Source organism: Trachypithecus francoisi, unplaced genomic scaffold (genome assembly GCF_009764315.1).
Source record: "Trachypithecus francoisi isolate TF-2019V2 unplaced genomic scaffold, Tfra_2.0 Lachesis_group0, whole genome shotgun sequence".
In the NCBI taxonomy this organism is placed as follows: domain Eukaryota; kingdom Metazoa; phylum Chordata; class Mammalia; order Primates; family Cercopithecidae; genus Trachypithecus; species Trachypithecus francoisi.
The window spans coordinates 145,180,082-145,196,146 of NW_022681453.1; the positions used below are offsets into that span (position 1 = coordinate 145,180,082).

General features: G+C 37.6%; 1 pseudogene; it reads left to right on the forward strand.

Annotated features, from left to right (window-relative positions):
- The first annotated feature begins 151 nt into the window (after positions 1-151).
- On the forward strand, positions 152-885 carry LOC117084058 (annotated as a pseudogene).
- Positions 886-16,065: the final 15,180 nt, after the last annotated feature.

A 16,065-nucleotide genomic window follows, 5' to 3' on the forward strand; every position in this document is an offset into this window, starting at 1 on the left:
GGGATAGAAACTTCCTCAAACTGTAAAGTTTATTTATGAAAAACTTAACTAATATCACACATAATATTGAAAAACAACGTTTTTATGTCTAAGATCAGGAACAAGACAATATGTCTAGTCTTCCCATTTCTATTTAACTTTGTACTAAATATTCTAGTGAGGGCAATTGGACAAGAAAAAAAGATAAATGGCATCTAGATTAGAAAGAAAGTAAAACAATTTCTATTTGTAGATGACGTGATTTTGTTTTAAAAAGCCCTAAAGAATCAATTAATTAACTATTAGAACTAAGAAACAAGTTGAGCAAGTTTTTAGAGTACAAGATCAATATACAAAAATCAGTTGTATTTCTATACATTAGCAATAAACAATCAACAAATGGAATTAAGAAAACAATTCCACTGTTTGCTTCTCACCACTTGCTGTGTGGGTCTGTGTCCTCTCCCGCCAGACATGCTGCCATGCCTCAAACAGTTAAGGAAATCAAGGACTTTCCGCTTACAGCCAGGTGAAAGGATGCCAAATCTGTCAAGGTCAAGAAAAATAAGGATAATGTGAAGTTTAAAGTTTGATGCAGCAGATACCTTCATACATTAGTCATCACAGACAAAGAGAAGGCAGAGAAACTGAAAGAGTTCTGGTACCCTGGTTTGTTAGAGAAAGAGATGAAATCAGACACACTGATTTGAACTGTGTTAAAAATTTAAAAATTCAAAGATAAAAACAATTTTACTTACTATAGATCAAAAGAGTAAAAATACTAAGAAATGGCCAGGCGCAGTGGCTCACTCCTATAATCTCAGCACTTTGGGAGGCCGAGGCGGGTGATTCACGAGGTCAGGAATTCGAGACCAGCCTGGCCAACATGGTGAAACTCCATCTCTACAAAAAATACAGAAAAAAAAAAAAAAATAGCAGGGCGTGGTGGCACATGCCTGTAGTCCCAGCTGCTCAGGAGGAGGAGGCTGAGGCAGAAGAATCACTTGAACCCGGGAGGCAGAGGTTGCAGTGAGCTGAGATTGTGCCACTGCTCTGCAACCTGGGTGACAGAGTGAGACTCCATCTCAAAAACAAACAAACAAACAAACAAAACCCTAAGAAATAAATTTAACAAAAGGGTATAAAACTTATACTCTGAAAGCAAACAAACAAACAAAAAAATTGTTGAACTAAAGTAGACCTAAATAAATGGAATGACATTCCATGTTCTTGGATTGGAAGATTTAATATTGTTACAATGGCATTAATCTTCAAATGATCTACACTTTAAACGAAATCTCTATCAAAACCCAGCAAACTTTTATTGCAGACATGAATGGAGTTATCCTAAAAACATGTGGCAGTGCGAGGGACCCAGAATAGTCAAGACAATTCTGAAAAAGAACAAACTTACCAATTTCAAAATTTACTATAAAATTGCAATAAACAAGACAGTGTGGAACTGGCATAGGGATAGATAGAAAGATCAATGGAACAGAATTGTGTCCACAAACTAACCCTTACATGTATGAGCCACTAATTTTTTTGATAAGGGTTGAAAAAATGTAGATGAGTAATCTTTTTAACAAATGGTACTGGAATAATTGGATATCTACACACAGAAGAATGAAGTTGGACTCCTTATAATACCACACGTAAAAATTAAGTCAAAATGGATCATAGACCCAAGCTTAAGAGAAAAATTATAAAACTCTAAATAGAAAACATAGGAGTAAACCTTTGTGACCCTGGGTTATGCAAAGCCATCTTAGATACAACTCCAAAAGCATAAGAAATACAAGAAAAAGTAGGTAAATTGGATTTCATCAATATTAACAGCATCTGTACTTCCAAGGGTATCAAGAAAGTGAAAAGAAAAAGCCAAGAATGTGTGAAGATATTTGCAAATTATATATCTGATAAGGACTTGTGTTCAGAACATATAACAATAATAAAACACATATAAAGATAATAAAAAAACCATTAAAAATGGGCAAAGGATCTAAATATACATTTCTCTAAAGAAGGTAGACAAGCACATAAAAAAACCTCAACATTATTAGCCAGCAGTAAAATGCAACTCAAAGGAACAACTAGATATGATTTTATGTCTACTAGGACAGCTATAATAAAAAAGTCAAATAGTAACAAGTGTCCAGAATGTGGAGAAATTGGATCCCTCATACATTGTTGGTGGGAATATAAAATAGCACAGCCACTTTGGAAAACAGTGGCAATTCTTCAAAATGTTAAGCATAGAGTTACCAGATGACTCAGCAATTCCATTCCTAGGTATATACTCATGAGAAATGAAAACATAAGTCCACACAAAAATGTAGACATGAAAATTCATATCAGCATTATTCATAATAGCCCCAAAGCAGAAATAAGTCAAAGATCTATCAACTGATGAATAGATAAAATGTAATATCTCCATACCATGAGATACTGTTTGGCAATAAAAGGGAATAAAGTATATGTTACACATGGAAGTACCTTGAAAACCTTGTACTAAGTGAAAGAAGCCAGTCACAAAAGAACACATATGATTCCATTTATATGAAATATTCAGGAGTGACATAACTGTGGAGAATTTTGCTTGCTTAGGCTGAGAGTGGAGGGGTAGGAAGGAATGGTAGTGTCTGCTAATTGGAAAGTGATAAAAAATTGTACATTTGATTATGGTGATCATTACACAACTTTGAAAACATGCAAAAAATAATTGAACTGTACATCTTTGTTAAAAGACAAACCTAGTCAAATTAAATTTAACAGTGTTTAATTGAGCAAAGAATGATGTGCAAATTGGGTAGCCCCTCAACTGCAGTAAGTTCAGAGAGACTCCAGCGCTGCCTCGTGGTTAAAAAAGATTTATGGGCAGGAAAAGAAAAGTGATGTACAGAAGACAAAAATGAGGTACAGAAATAGAATTGGTTACAATTTGGCGTTTGCCTTTTTCGAACACAGTTTGAACAACTGGCCACCTTAGGTATGCTTAAACTCTGTGATTGGCATAAGAGTAGGTTAGAGTCTTTTCAACATCCAGTTAGGTTACAGTTCACTACATACTGAGAAACTTTTAGGCCAAATTTAAAATATGTAAGGAAGCAGCCTTAGGATAGACTTAATTTAATTCTTTAAATGGGTGATTTATATGTAGATTTATATGTAGATTATATATAAATAAAGCTATTTTAGAAAGGTAAAATATGAAATTTGTGTAGATGAGTAAAGACATGAATGTACGACTTTTGTTTCTTGCTTCCAAGTTTCTGAAGAAAGAAGAGAGGCTCAGTTCCTATCTTTCATGCCCTCCTCTGCAATGGCTAACACCTCTGTGCTAGACAACATTGTGGATCAGGAACATAATATAAATTATTATTAATTAAAACCTATTTTTAAAATAAAGGTTTTTATTTAGCAACATACCATATGTTGAAATGACATATGTTTTGAATTTTCATAAAATTAAAAATGGCAAATTTACTCAAATATAATCAAACATGTAGTAAGCATAGGTTTCTGCAGGAGAACTTTCTCAGAATGCAAACCTGAGGAAGACATGGCTCCTGAGTCCTGAGTGTGGTGACCCAGGAGGGTTAGCATCCCCTTCTCCACTAGATTGTGCCTCTGAGACAGGGCTCTGTCTTATCAGTTCACTGTATTCCTGGGCTAAGAATCCCCACAAATACAAACAAATTTCTCTGATATAAGACTGACTTTTAGTTCATATGAGAACTCTGTCTTGGAGGAAATGTTATTTGAAATGGGTCCTGAAGGATAGATAGCATTATTTGAACTGAGGAACAAGGAAACAGCCTATGTAAAAGTACCATGGCAACAAAGTGTCATTTGTGTGGGAACAGATTGTTACTGAATTTCTCTAGAGTACATAATTAATAATGACTTATCATTTACTGGATGCTTACTATATGCATCAGGCATCTTATTAAGCTTTTCATATCTATTAACCTAATTAATCATTATAGCAAATCTGTATATAGAAGTTACAGATTTTACAGATGAGGAAGGTAAGGTACAGAAATTAAGCTACCCAAAGTTACATGGTTTGTAAGAGGCAGAGACAAGAGTCCAGGTTCTCTGGCATTAAAGGCCAGGCATTTGCTATAAGAGGGAGTGGTAGAAAGAGCTAGAAAGATGGATTATCATGAATGTGGAGCTCAGAAGTTTGTAGAGAGGTTTGAACTTAATTTGGTTCTTGAGGAATGGCTGAGGCTTATGAGTGAGGACAGGCATGATGTGTAGGGTGGATTAGAGTGTGGAGATGTTAGAAGTAGGAACACTGTTAAGTGGACCAGGCTAGAGTTAACACACACACACAAAACCACACCAGTGAAATTAGGATGAGAGACAGTGTCAAGACAGAATACAGAGAATTTACAAAAATAACTGGGGGTTTGGGGTAGGGGTTCACTGAGCTTGTAAGAGGCAGCTGATCAGCTTCATCTACTGAAGAACCTTGCACAGATGTAACACTGGCCATATTGGAAGAGAAATGGGCCTCCTTTGGAGAGCTTCAAGGTATTTACTTTGTTGTTGATTTTTTTCTTGGTGAGAATGCTTGGTTTTTAGCTTAAATGGCTAGAAAAGATATACACAGGTTTTGGTGGCTTTTAAAGATTTGCATTTATATTCAAGACCAGGGTAACCAGGAATTAGATATGAAAGTCTCCTGTTAGGGAAGAGAGCATTGGAATGAAGAGATGAGTGGCGTGGTAGGGAACTGAGAAGGAGGCAGGGGTGGCTGCAGGAATGAACCTTCCAAGAAGCTTGGCAGTGAAGAGAGGGCATGATGGAATCAGAAAATAGAGAAAGGGTGAAGCTACAGCGAGATTCTATGAACTTTTTATAGGATTCTGGGCATTTTTATTGCCTTTCAGCATTGATGTCCAAGCCTTGGAGTATTCTGTTTTAAATAGACAACACTTCCTTGGACGTGACATCTCCCTTCGTAATGTGCCTGCTAGAAGTCAAGAACCCACAGTGTTAGTGTTTCTTTTGGTTTTATGTAACATCTTCCTGTTTATAAAGTTTTCAGTCGTCTCTCCTGGGTTATTTACTTAGCAGATGTTTATTGAGCTTCTTTGTATTTCATGCTATGCTAAGTGATGAGGGAACAGAGATAAAAGTCACTGCTGGTCTGCACTGAGAGGAGACTCACAACATCCAACTCTCCTATATGGTGTAAAGCTTGTCCTAGGCATTCATTTCTTTCTCTGATCAGTTTTGAAATTGGACTCTTTGTGAGACTTACCTCATACCATCACAGATATTTGAAACCATTTATCACAAGTCTTTTGTAGAAAAGCCAGAAGTGAGTGACAACCAAAATCTAGAATCTGTGACTGAAAATAGAAAATGTTCCTCTGAGTATTAAGATTCAGGGGATCTTTATATTTTTGAACCTATTTACTGCTGAAAATTCCTAACCATAGTCACTTCTATACTAAATTTCAACTTGGTTTTAGAAATAACCATGGTACGCCAGGCACGGTGCCTTATGCCTGTAATCCCAGCACTTTGGGAGGTTGAGGCAGGCAGATCACGAGATCAGGAGATCAAGAGCATCTTGACCAACATGGTGAAACCCTGTGCCTATGAAAATACAAAAAAATTTAGCTGGTCGTGGTTTTGCACACCTGTAGTCCCAGCTACTCGGGAGGCTGAGGCAGGGGAATCACTTGAACCTGAGAGGCGGAGGTTGCAGTTAGCCGAAATCGCGCCACTGCACTCCAGCCTGGATGACAGAGCGAGACTCCATCTCAACTTAAAAAAAAAAAAAAAATTACCACAGTGGAGTTTTGAAGACTGTAAATTTCTTAGAGAGTCAACTGTGTTGGTAAAACTTCTTGAAAGGACGAGGTTTGATCTCAGAGATGTTATATTATCAGAAACAAGCAGATGAGAAGAAAATGATGGTATCATTACTATTGTAATGAATTGGCTGAGTAATGGTATGTTTTATTTTTTTTATTTTTTTATTTTTTATTATACTTTAAGTTCTAGGGTACATGTGCATAACGTGCAGGTTTGTTACATATGTATACTTATGCCATGTTGGTGTGCTGCACCCATCAACTCGTCAGCACCCATCAATTCATCATTTATATCATGTATAACTCCCCAATGCAATCCCTCCCTCCTCCCCCCTCCCCATGATAGGCCCCAGTGTGTGATGTTCCCCTTCCCGAGTCCAAGTGATCTCATTGTTCAGTTCCCACCTATGAGTGAGAACATGCGGTGTTTGGTTTTCTGTTCTTGTGATAGTTTGCTAAGAATGATGGTTTCCAGCTGCATCCATGTCCCTACAAAGGACGCAAACTCATCCTTTTTTATGGCTGCATAGTATTCCATGGTGTATATGTGCCACGTTTTCTTAATCCAGTCTGTCACAGATGGACATTTGGGTTGATTCCAAGTCTTTGCTATTGTGAATAGTGCCGCAATAAACATACGTGTGCATGTGTCTTTGTAGTAGAGTAATTTATAATCCTTTGGGTATATACCCAGTAGTGGGATGGCTGGGTCATATGGTACATCTAGTTCTAGATCCTTGAGGAATTGCCATACTGTTTTCCATAATGGTTGAACTAGTTTGTAAACTAAAATCCCACCAACAATGTAAAAGTGTTCCTATTTCTCCACATCCTCTCCAACACCTGTTGTTTCCTGACTTCTTAATGATTGCCATTCTAACTGGTGTGAGATGGTATCTCATTGTGGTTTTGATTTGCATTTCTCTGATGGCGAGTGATGATGAGCATTTTTTCATGTGTCTGTTGGCTGTATGAATGTCTTCTTTTGAGAAATGTCTGTTCATATCCTTTGCCCACTTTTTGATGGGGTTGTTTGTTTTTTTCTTGTATATTTGTTTGAGTTCTTTGTAGATTCTGGATATTAGCCCTTTGTCAGATGAGTAGGTTGCAAAAATTTTCTCCCATTCTGTAGGTTGCCTGTTCACTCTGATGGTAGTTTATTTTGCTGTGCAAAAGCTCTTTAGTTTAATTAGATCCCATTTGTCAATTTTGCTTTTGCTGCCGTTGCTTTTGGTGTTTTAGACATGAAGTCCTTGCCCATGCCTATGTCCTGAATGGTACTACCTAGATTTTCTTCTAGGGTTTTTATGGTGTTAGGTCTAACATTTAAGTCTCTAATCCACCTTGAATTAATCTTCGAATAAGGAGTAAGGAAAGGATCCAGTTTCAGCTTTCTACTTATGGCTAGCCAATTTTCCCAGCACCATTTATTAAATAGGGAATCCTTTCCCCATTCTTGTTTCTGTCAGGTTTGTCAAAGATCAGATGGCTGTAGATGTGTGGTATTATTTCTGAGGACTCTGTTCTGTTCCATTGGTCTATATCTCTGTTGTGGTACCAGTACCATGCTGTTTTGGTTACTGTAGCCTTGTAGTATAGTTTGAAGTCAGGTAGCGTGACGCCTCCAGCTTTGTCCTTTTGACTTAGGATTGTCTTGGCAATGCGGGCTCTTTTTTGGTTCCATATGAACTTTAAAGCAGTTTTATCCAATTCTGTGAAGAAACTCATTGGTAGCTTGATGGGGATGGCATTGAATCTATAAATAATCTTGGGCAGTATGGCCATTTTCACGATATTGATTCTTCCTATCCATGAGCATGGTATGTTCTTCCATTTGTTTGTGTCCTCTTTGATTTCACTGAGCAGTGGTTTGTAGTTCTCCTTGAAGAGGTCCTTTACATCCCTTGTAAGCTGGATTCCTAGGTATTTTATTCTCTTTGAAGCAATTGTGAATGGAAGTTCATTCATGATTTGGCTCTCTGCTTGTCTGTTACTGGTGTATAAGAATGCTTGTGATTTTTGCACATTAATTTTGTATCCTGAGACTTTGCTGAAGTTGCTTATCAGCTTAAGGAGATTCTGGGCTGAGACAATGGGGTTTTCTAAATATACAATCATGTCATCTGCAAACAGGGACAATTTGACTTCTTCTTTTCCTAACTGGATACCCTTGATTTCTTTCTCTTGCCTGATTGCCCTAGCCAGAACTTCCAACACTATGTTGAATAGGAGTGGTGAGAGAGGGCATCCCTGTCTTGTGCCAGTTTTCAAAGGGAATTTTTCCAGTTTTTGCCCATTCAGTATGATATTAGCTGTGGGTTTGTCATAAATAGCTCTTATTATTTTGAGGTACGTTCCATCAATACCAAATTTATTGAGCGTTTTTAGCATGAAAGGCTGTTGAATTTTGTCAAAAGGCTTTTCTGCATCTATTGAGATAATCATGTGGTTCTTGTCTTTGGTTCTGTTTATATGCTGGATTACATTTATTGATTTGCGAATGTTGAACCAGCCTTGCATCCCAGGGATGAAGCCCACTTGATCATGGTGGATAAGCTTTTTGATGTGCTGCTGAATCCGGTTTGCCAGTATTTTATTGAGAATTTTTGCATCGATGTTCATCAGGGATATTGGTCTGAAATTCTCTTTTTTTGTTGTGTCTCTGCCAGGCTTTGGTATCAGGATGATGTTGGTCTCATAAAATGAGTTAGGGAGGATTCCCTCTTTTTCTATTGATTGGAATAGTTTCAGAAGGAATGGTACCAGCTCCTCCTTGTACCTCTGGTAGAATTCAGCTGTGAATCCATCTGGTCCTGGACTCTTTTTGGTGGGTAGGCTATTAATTGTTGCCTCAATTTCAGAGCCTGCTATTGGTCTATTCAGGGATTCAACTTCTTCCTGGTTTAGTCTTGGGAGAGTGTAAATGTCCAGGAAATTATCCATTTCTTCTAGATTTTCTAGTTGATTTGCGTAGAGGCATTTATAGTATTCTCTGATGGTAGTTTGTATTTCTGTGGGGTCAGTGGTGATATCCCCTTTATCATTTTTTATTGCATTTGTTTGATTCCTCTCTCTTTTCTTCTTTATTAGTCTTGCTAGCGGTCTGTCAATTTTTTTGATCTTTTCAAAAAACCAACTCCTGGATTCACTGATTTTTTGGAGGGTTTTTTGTGTCTCTATCTCCTTCAGTTCTGCTCTGATCTTAGTTATTTCTTGCCTTCTGCTAGCTTTGGAATGTGTTTGCTCTTGCTTCTCTAGTTCTTTTATTTGTTATATTATGGTGTCATTTTTAAATCTTTCCAGCTTTCTCTTGTGGGCATTTAGTGCTATAAATTTCCCTCTACACACTGCTTTAAATGTGTCCCAGAGATTCTGGTATGCTGTATCTTTGTTCTCATTGGTTTCAAAGAACATCTTTATTTCTGCTTTCATTTCGTTATGTACCCAGTAGTCATTCAGGAGCAAGTTGTTCAGTTTCCATGTAGTTGAGCGGTTTTGATTGAGTTTCTTAGTCCTGAGTTCTAGTTTGATTGCACTGTGGTCTGAGAGACAGTTTGTTATAATTTCTGTTCTTGTACATTTGCTGAGGAGTGCTTTACTTACAATTATGTGGTCAATTTTGGAATAAGTGTGATGTGGTGCTGAGAAGAATGTATATTCTGTTGATGTGGGGTGGAGAGTTCTATAGATGTCTATTAGGTCCGCTTGGTGCAGAGATGAGTTCAATTCCTGGATATCCTTGTTAACTTTCTGTCTCGTTGATCTGTCTAATGTTGACAGTGGAGTGTTGAAGTCTCCCATTATTATTGTATGGGAGTCTAAGTCTCTTTGTAAGTCTCTAAGGACTTGCTTTATGAATCTGGGTGCTCCTGTATTGGGTGCATATATATTTAGGAGAGTTAGCTCTTCCTGTTGAATTGATCCCTTTACCATTATGTAATGGCCTTCTTTGTCTCTTTTGATCTTTGATGATTTAAAGTCTGTTTTATCAGAGACTAGGATTGCAACCCCTGCTTTTTTTTGTTCTCCATTTGCTTGGTAGATCTTCCTCCATCCCTTTATTTTGAGCCTATGTATGTCTCTGCATGTGAGATGGGTCTCCTGAATACAGCCGACTGATGGGTCTTGACTCTTTATCCAGTTTGCCAGTCTGTGTCTTTTAATTGGAGCATTTAGACCATTTACATTTAAGGTTAATATTGTCATGTGTGAACTTGATCCTGTCATTATGATATTAACTGGTGATTTTGCTCGTTAGTTGATGCAGTTTCTTCCTAGCCTCGATGGTCTTTACATTTTGGCATGTTTTTGCAATGGCTGGTACCGGTTGTTCCTTTCCATGTTTAGGGCTTCCTTCAGGGTCTCTTGTAAGGCAGGCCTGGTGGTGACAAAATCTCTAAGCATTTGCTTATCTGTAAAGGATTTTATTCTCCTTCACTGATGAAACTTAGTTTGGCTGGATATGAAATTCTGGGTTGAAAATTCTTTTCTTTAAGAACGTTGAATATTGGCCCCCACTCTCTTCTGGCTTGTAGAGTTTCTGCCGAGAGGTCTGCTGTTAGTCTGATGGGCTTCCCTTTGTGGGTAACCCGACCTTTCTCTCTGGCTGCCCTTAAGATTTTTTCCTTCATTTCAACTTTGGTGAATCTGGCAATTATGTGTCTTGGAGTTGCTCTTCTGGAGGAGTATCTTTGTGGCATTCTCTGTATTTCCTGAATTTGAATGTTGGCCTGCCCTATTAGGTTGGGGAAGTTCTCCTGGATGATATCCTGAAGAGTGTTTTCCAACTTGGTTCCATTTTCCCCCTCACTTTCAGGCACCCCAATCAGACGTAGATTTGGTCTTTTTACATAATCCCATACTTCTTGCAGGCTTTGTTCATTTCTTTTTCTTCTTTTTTCTTTTGGTTTTTCTTCTCGCTTCATTTCATTCATTTGATCCTCAATCGCTGATACTCTTTCTTCCAGTTGATCCAGTCGGTTACTGAAGCTTGTGCATTTGTCACGTATTTCTCGTGTCATGGTTTTCATCTCTGTCATTTCGTTTATGATCTTCTCTGCATTAATTAGTCTAGCTGTCAATTCTTCCAATCTTTTTTCAAGATTTTTAGTTTCTTTGCACTGGGTGCGTAATTCCTCCTTTAGCTCTGAGAAGTTTGATGGACTGAAGCCTTCTTCTCTCGTCTCGTCAAAGTCATTCTCTGACCAGCTTTGATCCGTTGCTGGCGATGGGCTGTGCTCCTTTGCAGGAGGTGATGCGCTCTTATTTTTTGAATTTCCAGCTTTTCTGCCCTGCTTCTTCCCCATCTTTGTGGTTTTATTTGTCTCTGGTCTTTGATGATGGTGACGTACTGATGGGGTTTTGGTATAGGTGTCCTTCCTGTTTGATAGTTTTCCGTTTGACAGTCAGAAGGACTGTCTGTTGGTCTGTTAGAGATTGCTTGAGGTCCACTCCAGACCCTGTTTGCCTGGGTATCAGCAGCAGAGGTTGCCGAAGATAGAATATTGCTTAACAGCGAGTGTACCTGTCTGATTCTTCGTTTGGAAGTTTCCTCTCAGGGGTGACTCCATCCTGTGAGGTGTGGGGTGTCAGACTGCCCCTAGTGGGGGATGTCTCCCATCTAGGCTACTCAGGGGTCAGGGACCCACTTGAGCAGGCAGTCTGTCCCTTCTCAGATCTCAGCCTCCGCGTTGGGAGATCCACGGCTCTCCCCAAAGCTGTCAGACAGAGTTGTTTGCGTCTGCACCGGCCCCCGCTGCTTCCCCTATTGGACTTCAGCTGTGTGCTGTCCCCAGAGGTGGAGTCTACAGAGACAGGCAGGCTTCCTTGAGCTGCTGAGAGCTCCACCCAGTTCGAGCTTCCCAGCAGCTTTGTTTACCTACTTAAGCCTCAGCAATGGCGGGCGCCCCTCCCCCAGCCTCACTGCTGCCTTGCGGATAGATCGCAGCAGACTGCTGTGTTAGCAGTGAGGGAGGCTCCGTAGGCGTGGGACCCTCCCGGCCAGGTGTGGGATATATTCTCCTGGTGTGCCTGTTTCCTTAAAGCGCAGTGTTGGGGTGGGAGTGACCTGATTTTCCAGGTGTTGTGTGTCTCAGTTCCCCTGGCTAGGAAAACAGATTTCCTTCCCCCTTGAGCTTCCAGGTGAGGCGATGCCTCGCCCTGCTTCAGCTCTCGCTGGTCAGGCTGCAGCAGCTGACCAGCACCGATTGTCCGGCACTCCCTAGTGAGATGACCCCAGTACCTCAGTTGAAAATGCAGAAATCACCGGTCTTCTGTGTCGCTCGCGCTGGGAGTTGGAGACTGGAGCTGTTCCTATTCGGCCATCTTGCTCCGCCCTCTCCAGTAATGGTATGTTTTAAACCCTGGGCTTTTCTACTGCAGTTACACATTGGTCCTACACAAAAAGGTGTGCCTTAGAATTGTGGCTAGAGGCAGGGATTTGAAATTCAGCTTTGCTGTTGTTTACCCGGTACACTTAGACAAGTTACCACTGTGATAATGGATTTTAATATAAAGGGCAATAATGTTCCCTAAACATTTGCCAGGGCTAAGGAAAAGAGTATATGTGAAAGCTTCAGACACTGTCTGGCACATAGTAAGTGCTTAATGGATACTAGCCGGTTTTATTGAGAAGCAGGCAATTTTGCAGCCAGGTCAGGAATACACTGGCTTTTTGATACTTTTTAAAAAGGGATAAAACATCTTGGTATCTTTCTGATTATTTTGTTTCTAGTATCAAAATTATTAAATTTTGATATAATTGCAGTCCTGATGGTATGGACTCAAGTACAGGCTTTTTCTTTCACTCTCTCCCCTCTGTATGTGCCACGTGAGGCAGGATTGGATGGTGCTGTCACTGTGTAGCTGGAAGTGTGAACACACAGCTCAAGGGAAACCAGGCTGTTGAAATGCTAGATGAGCAAAGACAGTGCCCCAGAACCCCACTTCTGCTGAGGCCAGGGCTTGGCTGGTATCAGATTCTAGATCACCTACCAAAGGCCCGATTCAAAATATCATTCTGGAAAAAAACTCGACAGGACATGCAAAAGAAATGCAGTGTATAATAAACATGAAAAAAGTTTACTCTTTCTAATAATGAAAATGTAATTTAAAGTAACAAGGTAAAATTACTCATCTGTAAAACTGACCAAGATTAAAAAGAAAAGATGATCATACCAGAATTCAATTTTTGCAAGAATGTGGGGAAGTTCGTACTCTCATGCACACACATACACACACACGTATATATATGTGTGTGTATATATATGTATATACATGCGTGTATATATACACACACATATAGATGTATATATTCATATACACATATATACCCACACACACATATATGTGTGTGTGTATTTGTAGGATTGTTGCATATCCTCATCAACCAGGAAGTTATTCTAAATAATAATAATGGATATGAGCAAAGATTTATAGACAAGGATGTTATTTACATTGTTATGCATAATAGCACATAATTGGAAACAAACAATATCTCTCAAGGAGAGGGTTGGTTATAATACATCTAGAATGGAACTTAACCACTAAAAGTAATGCAATGGATATTTAAGTATATGGGAAGTGTTCATGATATGAGAATTAGTGAAAAATCAGTTTATAGAACAATATGTAAACTGCTATCCAAATTATGTAAAACATCACAAAAACACATACACATAGAAAAAGACTGGATGTGTATTTCCTAAAATCCTTACAGTGGTTATTCCTGAATATAGGTACTATGGCTAATTTGAAATTATGTTTTCTTTTTTCTGCTTGGTTATATTGTCTAAATTTTATATAACAATTTTATCACTGTAAAAAATAAGCAGAATGAACAAGAGGGCAGGGAACTTAAGACAGAATCTGTTTGGAAAGCAAGGACCATTGAGGGGAATTTTTGTTGACAGCTTTTGCTGACACTAAACTTGAAGGCCCAATGGCTTCAACCTTGTAAGTGTGCCTGTATCTGTATTTTAGGGCATTCCTCTGGTTTTGAGTATGCAACTGGTTCTCCCAAATTTTATGTCATTTCATAAAATTTCAGCTGGTATTTATGTGAGAAAGGGTATTATATACATATGTAAATATTTATCATGTTCAGGTTTCTTTCTAAGTGGAGTCCATCATAGTCAAGAGATGCTGAGAGAATCGAGCCAGGCTTTTGAGATGGATACTGTGGCAGACAGCAATGTTAACCTAGTCTATCACTGTGTGTTCTATGGCTTTTTTTGGTCTCAGAGAAAGCAGAGGGTTAGACTGATCGTATTTTATTATTGTATGTAATATTGTATTATAAGCTACTATGTAGCTTACAAATGAATTCATTATACAGCCACTGGAGATTATAAATGGGAACTCATGCAAATGTCTACTTATATTACTTATGATGAAAAAAATAACATTTTCTATATTTCTGTTGTTTTAATTTTTTCTAAGAATATCATTAAGCTTTATGAATTTAAATTTACAAGGAGAGTTTATTTTTGATTCCAATTTCCATCATTCTTCCCTGATTTAAAAATTTTTACCCATACTACTAAATTCTCTCAGAGATACCTTTCATATCTTTTCAATTTTTTTCTTTCATCCTTTTGCCCAGGCTGACCCATTGTTTAGATTATCTTCCAGCTTTTGCTGTTTGAAAAACTTGCCTATCCTCAAAGACTCAGATCAAATGCCAGTTTCCTAATTTTCCTGATCACATCTGCCAGAAGTCACTACTTTCTCCTTTGAACTTACATCTTGTTTTTGAAAATAAAAAAGTAGCATTATTTTATGGGAAGAAATGTTAACAAGGACTTCAGAGATCTAGGATCCTTTTTCTTTTCTCTCAAGAGGCACCAATGGAGCTTGGTCAAGATGAAAATTGTCCAAGATACGAAAATATCTTTACATCTAGATATCGCCTGGAACTTAAAATAAGGGATTTCCAATATCCTGTTTTCTAGTTTTGTGAACTTGGGCAAGTTATTTGACACCTCTGTGCTTCAGTTTAATCATCAATAAAATGTGGGTAGTAATAGCACCTAACTCAATGTGAATGAGGATTAAATGAAGTAAAGCAAATAGAACTGTGCTTGACTTGTAGTTAGAAATCAATACATGTTAGCCATTTTTATTAACTCCAATAATTCTACATGTGTGTTATCCAAATATTTAAATTCAGTCACTAAGAAATCCTTTTGATAAGATAGGAATCTATCTTACTCAATACACTTTATCAAAATTTATATCCCTGCTTTTAGTAGTTTTACAAGGATATAAAGAGATGAATATGACAAAAACAAACAAAAAACAAACAAAAAAAATAAACAGTATTGTTGAACATTCTTTACTAGGGCATGTTTATAATGTTTATAGCCTCACTAGTATAACTGTGTTTTACAGGTCTGTGTATTATAATGAAAGCCTACTTCTTGGGTGATTTATTTCAATGTCCATATAGTATACTGTTAGAAATGAATATGTAGGGTGAGTAAACAACGACTTTATCCCTCTTATTTTCTACCTCTTACAGATATAACCTCTTAAAAAACTAAGTTATAAACTTCACAGATCATTAATCAGGCAGGATTTCTACTATTTCTTATTACCTTTATTTATAGAAATAGAGAATGAACATTAGCAAGGTTCTGTAAACTTATTAGGGCAGAAAGCTATTTTAAATATTATCCAATAAGCTGGTAGATATGATAAAATTTGTAGAGGATTAGAATAATCTAAAAGGGTAAAATGTATTATTCTAAATTATGTTTTGCTTAAACTATGAGTTAAAAATTTTTTAAATTACATAAATGTTCATGAGGAAAGAGGAGAGAACTAACAGAAAAAAGCTATTTTTAACATTAGAGATGAAGGCAGATATAGTAAATAAAGATGTATCACATTTGTATTAAATTAATTTCACTTTCTAAAAAAGGCAAGGTTACTATATTCACCAATAAAAATGTTGATAGATGATAGGAAAAGAATTACAAAATAAAATTCTCAACAGGACGGTTTTTATATTGAGTATTTTAAATTTATGAACATCATTGTTGATAACCATCAAATACATATATCATACTTTGTATAAAGGAACTAATGTACCTGAGAGTTGTACCAATTAGTTAAATATTTAACTTTAAGAGAAGAAAGCTTTATATAATAAATGAAGGTGCTGAATAATGAAGTATCAGGGAAGAAAAAGGGAGATATTTAAGATGATAAACAGTATATATTTTGGCTCATATAAAGCATCAACAGA